Source organism: Bidens hawaiensis, unplaced genomic scaffold (genome assembly GCF_021521415.1).
Source record: "Bidens hawaiensis isolate Kalapana, Puna unplaced genomic scaffold, B.hawaiensis_p1.1 tig00034657_1, whole genome shotgun sequence".
Taxonomy (NCBI): Eukaryota; Viridiplantae; Streptophyta; class Magnoliopsida; order Asterales; family Asteraceae; genus Bidens; species Bidens hawaiensis.
The window spans coordinates 177,005-192,056 of record NW_027496009.1 but is presented as its reverse complement, the minus strand read 5'-3'; the positions used below and the strand labels follow the sequence as shown (position 1 = coordinate 192,056).

Here is a 15,052-nt window from a genome sequence, read left to right as displayed (position 1 = left end):
GGAACTGGTGGGATAGACAAAGAGCTTATTTTGTTAAGGATTTGCATGAGTTGGTCTTTGTTTGGTAATGGTGGAGGACTCCTGGTTATGTTTTCAGTGTTTCCTAATAGAACCACAAATATTAGATTGCTAAAGAAAATGAAAGAAAGGAAGAAACGGAGAAGGGTATTTTAGTATTATACCTTGAGCATGAGCTAAAACGGTTAGTAAATTAACAATATTCATATCCCCGTTGCTTTTATTATTTTCGTTTAATACATGTGAAGCAGCATCATCTGGTTGGGTTTTTCTTCTTCTCCTGTTGTGGCCCGCAAGCCTACGCCTGCAGCTTCGTTTCCCCTCATCAAACTCAGAAAGAAGGTGAAACCTACAATACAGTATACAAAGTTACCAAATTACCGTCAATTGAAAAATAAAAGAGTTAGCTAATTGACTAACTAACCAACCTGCTGCACTGTTGACAAAATCTTTGCATCTGGTTTCCAACCAAGGCCTTTCCAGCTTTACTATGAACCTCACAAACCTTGTGTCGGCGGTGATAATCTTTAGCAGCCGTTAGATCTTCCTTACAGTTATCAACCTGACAGATAGGATAATTCCCGCCACCACCGCCACCGCCAGGTGATCCAGATCGAACCCGCTTGCTAGGCCTGGTTTGCGCCTCTTCACCGCCACCACCGAGCTGTAACAGGAGGCGTGCGTCTTCTTCCTTTGAATTATTAACAGACTGCTTCTGCTGATGATGATGTAGTTTTTCTTGCTGTTTAGAATTCTCCATCAAGGGTTTAGCCACGAGCCTTGAACTGTCCCACTCCCAATTTCTAGGGTTCCAATTGTTTCTGGGCTCACCTAAACTTGAATTCAATCTTTGAAAATACTGCTGCTGCTGTAGCAAACAGTTTGTACTTTGAAAAGGCATGCTTCGTTTCTTGGCGATCGTATTCGTGCCAATCGTGTTGTACATATATAAAGGGGGAGCTACTTCTTCCATTTTTCCACAATTTATCCAAATTCCTATAAAAGTCAAAGCATCTCAGACAAACAAACCCTAATCCAATCTAATCCATCAAATTAACATGGTTGTAAAAATCACGCCTAGGCGCTGAGTAATCACCAACAAATCGCTAGTCAGCACCCACCGACCCGTCGCCGATTAATCGTTATTTGGTCAAAGTCAAGTCAAAATTGTATATGTATGTAAATTTTCAAAATTACATATAAATTCCAATCAGAATAATCCCTGTTAATCGCTAGTCGGTACCTACTTACCGGTCGTCGATTAATCGTTACCTAGTCAAAGTCGTTCAAAATTAAAATATATATGTATATTTAAAAAGTTACATATAAATTCCAATCCGATTAATCACTCTCCCCTCCACCCGACTAGCGAGTTCTACAACACTAACTACCAAACCTAGAAGCAAAACTAGAGGTCTTTCTACACTAATCTTTAACCTATGAATCAACATATGTAAACAAAACCAAAAAACAACCAACCTCTAGGGGTTCATAGATGAAAAACTGAGTGAGGACTTTTATCAAACAGTTGGTGGGCAGATCTTGATTGAGTTGAAATAGAGATCTGAGGGAGAGAGGAATGAATAGATCTGATTGAAGATGTGAAAAGGGTGGTGGTGGAGTCAATTGGAATGGTTTCTTTCTAAGTTTATCTATTAATAATAATATTATTGTTTATTACTGTCTTCCTTTTCTCGTACGGCCATCAAAAACTTACCTTTTATTTCCACCCACCAGCCCAGACCACTGTTTGTTTTACAGTGAATGTGACATTTGAGTCGTACAAAATCATACCCCACTTCCACCTTCTTCGATTTGCAGGCTTGCACCACAACTTTTAATTTTATAATTATAATATTGTAAGTAATTTTCGTGTGTAATTTTTCAAGCGACGTGTACATTTGTATTAAGCGGTTTGATAAGTATCTAATTTAATCCCACGTGTCCCGCCGCCGCTAACGCCATAAATGAAGTCTCATCGACTCGTTGTTATCTTCTTACTATATTCTAATTTAGGGATCCTGATGAGCGTTAAATTAGCGTGTTTCATTGAATGTTTTCCTAAAGTTTAAAGATAATGTGTAAATAGATTTGCTGATTGGGATGCTTTATAAGGTAATATCACGTTCGAATATGCGTGCAAAATCGTTGACTATAAAAAATTATTGACAGGTCATCATCACTTTAGTGGATTGGTCAAAGGTTTTTCTTATGAGGGGTTTAAAGATTGAATCCTGGCTCATGTACGCGCTCTGAAATATATGCAACACCAATGTAACTCTGTAAGGGGATTTGAACATGGGTAATGGGTATTACATGTGTTATGACCCTTTTGGAGAGACAGCTCTGTCTCTTTGACGGACACATTTCAAAAGAAAAAAAAAATACTAGTAAAAAAAATAATTAAAGCAAGGTTCGCACTATTCATTAACTATTACACTAGCAGTATATGGCCTTAAAAGTTCTGTTAAGTTTGTGTAAAAATACTAAAATACCTTCAATATAAAAAATTGTAAAACTTTAAACCAAATTGTGGGAACGCGACTTTAAGGGGTTTTTTGGTTCGTGTACATTTTTCGAAGGAACCTTGTTGTTTAACGGCAATAGTGTTTAGTTTATAAACTTGTATAGGAATTTAAATTAAAATTATAAAATTTACTAAACTTTAGCCCATATGATATCTTCCATTTAATCAGCTCCTTCCCCACCTCTAGCAACCTTAACCTCATCATTAATACCATTAAAGTTGGAAATGTTGGGTAAACAATGATTAAACTCAAATTAATCAATACTTTGATAATGATTTAGATGAAAGCTTATTTGAAGAATGTTGCATACTTAAACCATCCGGGCATAAGCTGAACCCAAACACAACCCATATATTTCGCTGGTTAGCTTGAAAACGTCCTGTAGAGTTTTTCTGTGAGGTGCTAATAGTTGGGGGTGTTAAACAGGCCGTGCTCGTGGGACGTCAAGAGTTACGCGACATAAACTTGAAAACCTGAATCAAATCTGAACACAATCTGAAGTAATATTTAAATAGAGAAAAACGCCTAACATTTACAAATAGAATAATTTAATAACGATACCTTATACTTTTATACAAATAATTTGTCTTTATGCATACCACTTTTAAATCAATATTTGTGAGACCCAACAGTTTCAAAAATATTAACGGGTCAAAATATGTTCTTGTTAACATTAAAAAAGAAAAAAAAACCTAGATGTGTTTATATACTAGTGGATGAGTAAATTATGATATCACATTTTGGTGTCTTGAGTTAATTCACCTTTATGTGTAATTGTAATTGATTTGTATTGAATGTCTTGATTACAAGACAAGATGTTATATACTAACCTTATTCACATAAAGTGTCATCTAACTAATACCAATTACAAATATGATCTAACTAGTTTGAGCTTCGTGTATTACATGAGAATTTATGAAAATTTTGAACATTTATCAAAATACAATCGACAACACAATTATCATATATTATTAATAAAATTACAATTTATACTAAAAATATAGGAATTACTAAAGAAACATTACACAAATACTTACTAATAAGAGAGAATTTCCTTGTACACTATGTTTGCGGTTGTGTTGGTCAATATACCTAGTTTATCAATCATCAAAATTTTCAGTCAATGTCTGCCTGTAAATCTTGACAAAACGACGTATAGATGCCCGTGTTAAAACACATGTTCTTTCAAGTACAAGCCAACCATAAATGCTAAAACAATATTATGTTTAAAATCTTAAATCTTATCTTAAATATATATAAACGAAGTTTCCTTTAATTTTCTCAAGTTACCAGATTGCTTCATTTGTAAATGAAGGTTTCTCATGTATTTAAATCGAATTCACGGGTCTGGGTCTCATCAAACCCAGACAACCTTTTAAACGGGTTATAACATCTCATATATTAAAACTTAATCTCATCAATTACTTGATATGAAAATTCTATAAAATAGGGACATACTAACAAATAGTATCCGTTTTTTTAAATATTATTTATAATTAATAAACAATTTTATAGTAACAAAAAGCAGGTTGTGGGTCTCATCAAACTCATATAGCTTTTAAATCGGGTTATAACATCTCATTTATTTGTGAAACCCGTTCATCATCAAATCCTAAGTATATTAATAATTTTTTTACAATAAATAAAATTTAAATCTAAAAAAATATATTAATATTAGAAATGAATAATATAAAACAACTCCGTATTACAGAGAATAAAAGCTAGTTATATATATGATAGCTAAGAAAAGAGCTTCATGATTCTATCTTTCCAAATTAAACCAAAAGAATAAATTTAAATGGTTAGTATGTCGATAAACAAATTTATGAAAATGTAGTCAAATGTATATAATGAAAATTTTCAAGAAAGAAAGTATTTTAATTGATTTTTATTTTATATACATGAAAATACTAATACTAATAATAATAATAAAGCAATGTTCCGACCACTTCAATCCCATTTGGCATGTTTTTTTTCTATAGCTAAATTGTTTCATTTTATTATTTAAGGATAAACATGACGCTAAAAATAAAAGAAGGAATAAATAAACATTAAGACACGTACTTTATATATACATAAAAATAAGACTATTTTAGGTTAGTTAATGACCCACATGGGATCCAAATAACAAAATGAGTTTAAAAATGTGAGGATGATTGAGATAGTGACAAGTGACATAAAATGGTATTCTTTTATTAGAGTAGTAGATATTTTGATGGATCTTTGGTTGTCACACTTTCACAGGTTATATTATGAGTAAATTGGATTTCAATAATTTTAATAATTTACATATAATAATCTCAACTGAGAATATTCATGTTAGTGGTCCAACATTAAAAAAATTACTTTCATTGGTCCTCCATTGAAAGAAACTTAACGACGTTAAGTTTTATCCGAATTTCAAACTAATGTTTTAATACTTCTGATCAGAAGGAGGATACAGGTTGATTGATAACGGTGTGCTCCAAACGGCGTAATTTTTGTTAACCAGAAGTTCAAACACCCAAATTGAATCACCGTTTCGTGGTAAATTTACATCAATTCACTTGTGCCATAGTTTATTGCAATTTATGCAATATTTTTTTGCTAACTATACATATTGTTTATTTATTGATATGATATAATTTGTTTCAAGTGAAGAGTCACCGAAATGATCCGAACCAAGATTTTGATAAATGCAAGGTATGTAATACATGAATTCATATTTTGCTAACTCGTAAAAAGGGTTTGATTAGTCGTATTAATGTAGGTTATGTAATATAACAAAGTTATGGATGTTGTGGTATTTATTTACAAGAAAACACATTACAAGTCACTTATTTACCAGATGAGAAAGTCTTACTTGAAGATAGTACATCATTCCATCGAATAAGAAAGTGTACACTACAAGATCAAGTGGTAAATTATCAACTCCAAGTCTTAGATAAACTTTCGCAGAAGATTAGAACCCGTCACTTAAAGATGCATAAATGAGGGGAAGTATTATACGTGTTGCACTCTTTTTCCCTTAGCAATGGTTTTATCCCACTGGGTTTTCTTAGCAAGTTTTTTTAAAGGAGGCAACATCACTAAGCGTATATCATTACGTGGATAGTCAAGAGGGAGTGTTATGAATGAACCATAATGCGGTAACTTTCCACATACATAACTTACATCCTTAATTATGTTGTATTAATATTCTAGCCCTATATATATAAATAGTGGCTCTTGTATTTGGTATTTGACACACCTCTTAATGAATAAGAACTATCCCCTTTTATGCTTCACATTTTCTCTATATTCTAAGTTTATATGCATTTATGATAATGTTAATAGGCCGTTGTTTTACAACACTAATATACTTTTTATGTAGTGTTTTGTTGATATATAACTAGTGATATATGATCGGTGGTGTGGGGACAAGCAAGTTGACTATCAATAAAAAACGAGTCGAGCCGACCAAAGCTCGAGCTTTAGAAAACTATTCATTGGTCGAGCTCGAGTTTTGAAAATAAAACTTGAAATGAGCCGAGCTCAAGCGTAGTCAAGCTCGGGCTCAACTTATTTAACACCCATAGCGATTCAGATCCCAATTTAATGGGCTAAGGTGAATAGGTCAAGTCACCCGATGAATAACTCAACCAACTCAATCCCACCAGAATAACCACCCATAGATTAAACGTCTAGAAATATCAAAAGGAAGACGTAATAAAATCCTTATAATCTTTTTAACTACATTATCTATAGCATAAGTTAACCAAAAAGAAAAGAAAAACCATAGCTTCTCCCCTATTTGTATTTTTCTAAATCTTTCACTCTACTTTCTTGCTTGTATTCTCATCTACATCATCACCACCATCCCCAGTTTTAGACTCATCAAACTCCAGCAACTGCCAAAAGGCCAAAACCGTTATATTAGAAAAACGTGACAAAAGCACACGCAAGAAGATTTTTATTTTATAGAAACGCTTACGGGTTTGACCTCCCCATTCCATATGCAATGAGCAGCCAGTAACCCAATAACAGCCGGTATAATATACAACAGAGCAGGCTGAAACAAAACCCAACACTATTAGATTTTATGGCCCAATATGAAACAAACATTACTCCTTTTTTGGCACAAAAGAAAATTGCAATAATGGTCCCTACGATTTGATCATATTGCATGTTTGGTCCCTACATTTTTAAAATTGCAAACCTAGTCGAAACACTTGTGAGAAGGTTGCACATTTAGTTCCAAGTTAGTTTTTTTTACAGAAAAACGATGTTATGTGTCATTCATGTGTGGGTAATTGTGTCTTTTCAAATTTGGTACCCGATAAAATATTCTTTCAAACTGCAGAACTCCAAACGTCGATTCATCACCTTCGATTTTGCATTGATCGAATTTAATGAAGTCGATGTTAGGAGTTCTGGAGTTTGAAAGAGTATTCTTATATTCTATTAGGGTTCCAAATTTGAAAACACATAATTACTTTCACATGAATGACACATGGCATCACTTTCTCCGTTAAAAACTATCTGGGATTAACGTTGGGGAGTAGCGTGCAACCCTCTCACAAACGTTTGGACTACGCTTACAATTTTAAAAATCTATGGACCAGACTTGCAATATGATCAAACCGCACAGACCATTTGCTCAATTTTCTCTTTGTATAAATTACCAACCAACCTGTGCAGCTTGAAACCAGTTCATGACAACAATTGTAAGAACAACACCAACTGCATATCCAATGAAAGCACTTTTGAAGTAGTGGCTGTTTCTCCCTCTTGACACATCAAATCTCAGTGCCAATGCTACAAATATGCCTGATTACATGCATAAAAATAAGTATTCGAATAAATATTATAACGCATATGTATAAAATTAAATATGCAATTAACTTATGTATGACTTAGTTTTAATGCCAATAAAACATAAATGCATCAAATGAATTATGAAGTACAACAAGGATATCTTAAACATGTCATACCCGGAATTACAATGTCACCAAGACCAAGCATAGAAAATGGGCGTGCAGCATCCCTTGTTGGGAATAGAAGCTGAAAAATAATTAAAAACATTTGTTAAAAAACCAACCTTCAATCAGTAACAAGAATATTCAACCAAAACTCACATAACTACCTTTATAGGTGCATCAAATGATTTGGCGACACTGACCATTACTGGTGTAAAAAAGACCCAAAATATATCATAGAAAAACAATCCACCCTGCACATTTAGATCATGGAACAAGAAAATAGTTATTAATTACAACAACTCAAGAGAGAAAGAAAAAAAAACTTTTATTACCAATAGAATGGCACCAGTTACGAATGAGCCAAGAGAAAGCATTTCAATTCCCTACAAAATGTACAAAAAAATATATATAAGCGGCTTGTATTCAGAACAGAATATATATATAAAGCTATAAACTATTATATGTTTTTCTTCAAAAAAATAAAATATAAAGCTATCAAATATGAGTCATATGACAGAGGAATACAATGGATATAGGATGCATACAGTGAAAATATGGGAGACGCCAATGAATAACATCTTCGTTCCACTTGGTAGGTAAAAACCGCCTAATTGCAGGTAAGAGTGTCGCCCTACAATGAAATATTAGCCCATATTAATTAACTGACTTGCTTAGCATCCTAAATAAGTAGATATGTAAGAGAACATACAAAAGGGCAATGATTCCAAGAACAAAGAAATGGGCTATGAGAACAGCATTGACCATGTCTTTTGACATAAACTTGAAGAGCAAGAACAAAGACAACAACATTGCACTGCCAACTAAAGGGAAACGCATGGCATGTCCTTTAGACATGTCTCCTGTGGAATAAAAAACCACATTTTAAGCATAAAATGAGGTAATATATGGAAAGATATAAAACACTGTGGTTGTGTACTTACAGAAGGAGGTGTTGGTTTGACAGAATGATAACAACCAACAAAAACTGTAAGGCATGCGGTCAATATGACATTAATATTTGGATCAACCTTCAAAACTAGTGGTGCCAGAGTTAGACCTGTAACCCCAAAATGATTAAAAATTAATAATAATTTAAATAATAATAATAATAATGTAGATGTGATCTAGTTAGAAGAAGAAATATAAACCTGCTAGAGCAAACATTCACAGCACGCTCACCACTCGTCATCGTTAAAGCTAAGCGATTCGGGTGAAAATACAAGCAAACACAAAAGTTTTGTTGCTAGCTACTTAAAAGCAGAATCTGCAACAGGCATTTTACACAGGTAAAAGAGAATATTCCTGTAAACATTTATCCTTGTACCAAATTGTTTAGAAGAATTACAAGAAATTGTATAAAGCTTACTATACACAATAGCATTAAGATGAGCAATTGAACAGTCAAGGTTTGTAAATGAAAATGAACAAGGGCATGTTCATGTTCATTCATTTATCTTTAAACGAACACAAACACTTAACCTAACAATATGTTCGTTTGTTTAAAAAATGAACATGTTCATGTTCGTTTTTGATTGTTTGTCTAAAATCTAAAGGAACAGTTAGCGAACATAAACGAACGTAATTGATAAATGAACACAAAAAAACGATAAATGAACACAAATGAAGAGCAAGTAATATTAAGTTCCTACAAATTCAAAAAGAGAAAAAGAGCTCTAACCATAATTGACTGGAACAGCATAAACCAGACTAGAAGACAAGTATATATACTGTAGCTTGATCAATCGATTGACGTCTCTTACTCTTTCCGTCCGGATAAATTCTATGTTCTGTTTTGTGTATATACCGGGTGAGTTAACGTACAAAGGGACGTTAATCTACAAAGTTATAAAAGCATTAGGAAACAGTATGCGGAAGATCAGTGATTTCATCCGCGCGTAATTATGTAACATGTATAACAAATTACCTAATTTAAAAAAAATAGCTACACAGTCTATAACTAATTATTTGTACGTTTTACACGCTAACAACTCTTTATATTTAATCCCTAGCTTTAGAAACCCGTGTATTATACGGGATAAATTAATGTATAAATTACAATAAATAATTTAATACAAATAAAAAAAGATAATTAAGTCTCTTTATATTATGTTAAAAAAATGTATTACATATATAGTTGTTATATATCATCAAATATATTTAAATTTTAAATCGACAATGAGTTGTTCTACCATCAGTATACAATAATGAAATAATACCACTGGAAGCCACATTTAAAATAATGAGGTCTTTTGATGTGAAAGATGTAGTTTTTCACAAAAATGTTATACATTCGATACCCGACTATAGACAAAAAAGACAACAAATTTTTTTGAACATCTTTAATGATGTCCTTATAAACACATTATTGTTCAACTATCACAATATTCTTATAATAAATATAAATATTGGAAAATTTGACTATGATTTTTAAGACTAAATATTTGTCAAAAAGTTAATAAAAATATTTTTATTATAGTTTTCTTTAAAATGAAAATGTCTCAAAAAATTGATTGTTAATGTACTCTTTAAACATAAACTCTTTTATATGTACATTCCAATTTTAAAGAAAATATATCTAGACACGTAATTATTATATTAATAATTTTTTATATTAAGTATGTTTAGAATATAATGTATGACATTAATAATTCAATCAATGTATGACCAATTAATACAGAATGTTGAATTTATAATCAATACTATATTTATAACTAAGATTTTTTTTCCATCAATAGAAGAGAAGTGATTTTGGCGGGAAATTGATAGTGAGAATTAATCTCAGAATGTCACGTGTCATAATTATTTTTATTTATTAGTATAGGTAGATTTTATATGTTTGTGCGTATATAGCTTAGTTATAAACACAAGTATTAAATAACATTGTATTAAATTATAATAATAGTTAATTCAAGTTTTATCGTCAACTTTTAAAAATAAATACAAATATTAAATAACGTTAAATAATAAGCATAAATATTAAATAACACTAGCAATATACCCGTGCGATTTTGCGGCGATGATAATATGTTTAAACGATTTTTATTAGTTACAAGACATGTAATGATCAGATCATATAGATACCATATAGCAAACCATATTAACAAAGTCCATGATAACTCGAACACGTTTTGATCTATCAAAGTCCTTGATCTTTGACCCAAAACAACAAAAAATATTTTTAAAAAATGATCAAAACTCAACAAAATTTATACTTCTTTTAAAGTGACACAAAATAATTTTGTTTATACCATGCACATATGTATTTGGTAAATCTTACATCGGAACGTCAACAAAAATAAACATGTCGTGATTGTAAGGTTGAAATTTATTAAAATTTATATATTCAAATATATAAAAGAAAAAGGGAAATATAGATGAATATATGGATAAACTAGGAGGGTGGAAGGGTAATTATAATTTAAAGTTACAAAAGTTGAATATAACTGAAGGGTTAAATTTATAATTATATTTTATGTTTATAAGTGCATATTTGAGTTGTGCACTTATGCTTAATTGACTTGTACATTATCATAAACACCTCAAAATAAAATAAAACTTAAATTGAAACGTCGTCCAAATTAAGCACGTTGCAATGGTAAAGTCGGGTTATTTTAAAACATAATATATTAAAAGATATAGAAGAAATAAACATTTTAAATAAATATGTCAAATAAATGAGTAAAGTTAAGGGGTTTATTTGTAACTACTTCAAACGTTAAAAAAGTTTTGTTAAAAGTTAAAGGATCATAATTGTAATTATTTTCTAAACTAAATATTCTTAATCGTTCAAGATGTCTAAAATACTATATTACCCCTATATTTTCAAATTTGTATGCATTAAAGAAAGTAATTTATGCAATAGTGCTTGTATCTCTTAAATTTTAAGAGGTCCTTGCCATTTGCTTTATATATAGTATAGATATAGATATAGATATAAATATAGATTAAATTAAATTAATTATTTAATTTAATTTGAACAACAAATATTCATACTCATACTCTACACCAGTATTACACGTCTTTGCACATACAATGAGAATATAATTAAATAAAAAGAAGTATATTTATTTGTATAAGATCTGTAATAAATTTTTATAATGTCTTCTTTTTACTATCTAAACTATTTTCTCTACATATGGGCGAACATTCATTGGTACTCGAGAATCCCCTCCTTTTTTTGTTCAACAATTTAAATTTATAAGTTTTCGTTTAAAATCTTTTATCTAAATGTCAAACCTATTTTCTGGTTCAATGGCAAACCCGTTAAAATAACAATGTTCACAAAGAAATGGTTCATATGTTAAAAAATGTCGTTAACTGAAACACTAAAGGCACCGATTATTGGTCAGTCTTGGCCGAGTTTCAATTTCAAAGCATAGCTAGAGGGGGGGATGGTGTTGGCGGTCGCAAAAGGGAAGAGAGGGAAGGGTGAGATGGTCTCCATGTGTTACAAGAAGAATTAGTTATGTTTTTTTAAATAAAGTAGGTCATAATCATTATCGTACTCAGTATATCCCACCAATAGCAAAGCTATGGTAGGGTTTGAGTAGGGTAAGATGTAGACAACCTTACCTCTACCCCATGGGGATAGAGAGACTGCTTCCGGTGAGACCCCCGGCTCTATACTAGTTTTGCATCAAACCTTGGACATAAGGCACATAGCACTCAATCATCGGGACGCTGGCTGATTGGTGCATGTACCCTTATCTTTCGGCTATCAACGCCACCACATGATGCCTGATTAACCTTCCATCACTTTTAACGTTATTTTCACGAGATTAGTAAAATAACGTCAAAATTAGTGCAATTTTACTTTTGCCCACCCGAGGGTTCACACATATATACATTATATGCGCGCACCGTAAGCAGGGCACTTTTTAAATAAAGTAGGTGTCTTAAATAAAAACGTTAGTATAGATTACAAGAGAAGTAAACTGCGGTTTTTGTCCATGTGGTTTGTCCAAATATGCGATTTTAGTCCAATAGTTTCAATCTACGATTTTCGTCCTTGTGGTTTCATTTCACTTGCAATTAAACCTAACCTCACTAACCTGTTAAGTCTGGTCGTTAAACCCATCAGCATGCCCCTCACGTGAGGGGCAATTTTGTCATTTCCCCCCCAAATACACCTTAGAGCGAAAGGGGCTTGAGAATTAGGGATGAGGTTTATTTGGTGAGAAAAAGAATAGAAATGCCCTCACGTGAGGGACATGTTGTTGGTTTAACGACCAGACTTAACAGGGTTAGTGGGGTCAGGTTTATTTGCAAGTGAAATGTAATCACATGAACGAAAATCGCAGATTTAAAACTATTGGGCTAAAGCCGCAGATTTAGACAAAACAAAAAAACGAAAATCGCCGTTTACTCTTACAAGAGTTTTGCAAATTCATGGACTCGTTTTACAAAAGGAATCATACGTGGGTAAAAAAACTTATAAAGTTTAGTGCGTAAATCATTTTAGATGGGATTTTAAATTAAAACAAAGTGTAGGTGGAATGTGTGTTGTAATTCACTTAACTTTGGAATTAATAACGTGTATGTAACCAGTGGTGGTTTATGACTAGGTAATGACTAGCGTAAGAGTTTTTACAGTCTTGAAACATAATTCACTTTAATTGGGGTTTTTGTCAGATATTTACATGTTATTGAATGTTGAAATGTTTTATATGACCATAATTTTGTTCAGGAAAATATTAGGAAGTATTTTATCATTTTACTACATACCTAATTATAAATGTTTTGAATGTCCTCGACCAAAGCTCGAAAATATTCATATAACATTTTGGTTGATAATGTATTTACATGGCAATGAAATGTGTGTTCTTACAAGCATGTTAGCTAATCAATCATTATTCATATCAACTATTATGAACAAGTAATTAGAAAATCAATTTAAATTTTTAAATAAGGGTTGTAACATTAAGCTATATCGAATGACGGTAACGTAAAAGTACCGACACAAATGTTGTTCAACCAACATCGACATCAATATTCTTTTTTTTAGTTTCCAGTTGATGTAAAACAAGTATCGATTGCTTTATCAAGTGCTGCTATCGCATCAGTACTCTAACGAACCAAACTCATACGGACCGAAAGCCCGCATCATAGTGCAAAGAATTCACCGGTATTGTATACCGATACAACTTGGACTATGATGATATTATTTAAACGTCAATAAACTTTAACTTAACTGATATTGGAGAGAAAGTAAATGTAAGGCCCCGTTACCGGTAGCCCTACTTTCGTGTTGGATTTACTCATAAACGCAGTTCTAAATATCAGAGTTAATTAAAACATTCGCGGAATATAAAAGCTTTCATAAAACATTTCATAACAAAACACCTCTTGTCTTAAAACAACATCTTGTCTTTCAAAATAAACAAAACATTAAACTTAAACGTCTTGAGTCTTCCGATGCCAGCCCCTTATTCAGTGCCACGTGTCTCCTCAAGCGAGCTGCCTCATCCTACTCACCTGCGTGCATACTAAAAGTCAGCTACGCTGAGTGAGTTCTAGTTAATCACATAATCATACAATACCTTCTTACATTTCATACTTAACCTCTTAACTTTCTTACATACACACGTAAGTGCATATACTTTCATTCTTACCTTCATACTTCCTTTACATACATAATCATACGTTTTAAAGAGCCTTTCGCCCTATAACCTCACAGATATTATAAGGGTCTGGTCCCTAACATCACAGATATTATAAGGGCCTGGTCTCTAACATCACAGATATTATTAAGGTCTGGTCCCTAACATCACAGATATTATTAGGGTCTGGTCCCTAACATCACATATATTATTAGGGTCTGGTCCCTAACATCACAGATATTATTAGGGTCTGGTCCCTAACATCACAGATATTATTAGGGTATGGTCTCTAACATCACAGATTTTATAAGGGTCTGGTCCCTTTGTTTCGTGTAACTGTACCGTACCTGTTCATACATACTTTCCTTGACAATACGTGCAATCTCCGAAGAGCGTTCACGTACCATCATCATAACATACATACATTATGCATACATCATATATTCATACATACATCATATCTTTCATCATACTTATCAATCATATCTTAACTACCACCTGACGGTACATGCAATATCCGAAGATCGTTCACGCACCGTCAAACAATCATCATACAAGGCATACACTTACCACTTAAGATAAGTGTATTAACTATCACATCGAGTATGCACACAGCCCCGAAAACATAACAAGGAAGTGGGGCTAGAAACTCACCTCAATGCGATTGCGTTCACCGTTTACGGTTATTCCATTCTTGAGCTGTGCACGACTAACTGTATAATAATTATACGTTTCAGCAAACTATCACTACACATATCGCCTTTCTAGTTTAATCATTACCCTCAACGAACGGGGGTCCGGGGGCAGCGGGGTTCTAGGGGCGGCAGCCCCTAGCGGGGTCCAAGGGGCAGAGCCCCTGGATGGGGTTAAGCTGCCAGGTCAGCTTGGAAAAATTTTATTTTCATTAACTGTCTTATCACATTTTCCATTAGCATTTTGAATCATTGAATAATATGCTACTTAAAAG

The 15,052-nt window shown here is 32.6% G+C and overlaps 2 pseudogenes across 1 annotated transcript; both read right to left on the bottom strand.

Moving 5' to 3' along the window:
- Window positions 1-5: 5 nt before the first annotated feature.
- LOC143586450 (squamosa promoter-binding-like protein 14 pseudogene) lies at window positions 6-1,810 on the bottom strand (annotated as a pseudogene). The gene is made up of 4 exons (XR_013144708.1): window positions 1,498-1,810; window positions 447-1,014; window positions 183-367; window positions 6-103 (listed from the first exon to the last, which is right to left on the bottom strand). The product of XR_013144708.1 is annotated as a squamosa promoter-binding-like protein 14 pseudogene (transcript).
- A 4,527-nt stretch (window positions 1,811-6,337) lies between these two features.
- Window positions 6,338-8,675, bottom strand: LOC143586449 (signal peptide peptidase-like; annotated as a pseudogene).
- Window positions 8,676-15,052: the final 6,377 nt, after the last annotated feature.